This window comes from Plasmopara halstedii, assembly GCF_900000015.1.
Source record: "Plasmopara halstedii genome assembly, contig: Scaffold_2956, whole genome shotgun sequence".
Lineage (NCBI taxonomy): Eukaryota > Oomycota > Peronosporomycetes > Peronosporales > Peronosporaceae > Plasmopara > Plasmopara halstedii.
The window spans coordinates 620,083-620,552 of record NW_020189861.1 but is presented as its reverse complement, the minus strand read 5'-3'; positions in this window follow the sequence as shown (position 1 = coordinate 620,552).

The window sequence follows — 470 nt, the reverse complement described above, 5'->3', positions numbered from 1 at the left end:
TTGACAAGTGCATACTTCATCGCAAGTAGCTCCTTGTCATGAACTGGGTAATTCTTCTCTTCAACTTTAAGCTGTCAATATCCGAGCGCGATCACCCAATCTAGTCCCTCAGCGTCTGTTTGCAGCAGTGCACAGCCGATGGCAAAGTCCGAAGCGTCACAGACAACGCTGAAAGGACGATCAGGGTCTGGCAGCGCCAGTATCGGTGCATGCAGGAGGCTGCCTTTGCCACTGTCAAAAGCCTCCTGATGTTCGGTGTTCCAACACTATTCCGTATCCTTTTAAAAGAGATTCGATAATGGCCGGGCCATTTCTGCGTAAAATATTCTATAATTGTGCTAGTAGTTGGCGAGACGAAGCCACTTACGCAAGTCCTTCTGGTTCTTTAGGACCGGCCAGTCTACAATGGTCTTGACCTTAGCGGGATCTGCTCGAAGGCTACGCTTCCCAATGAAGCACCCTAGAAAGGG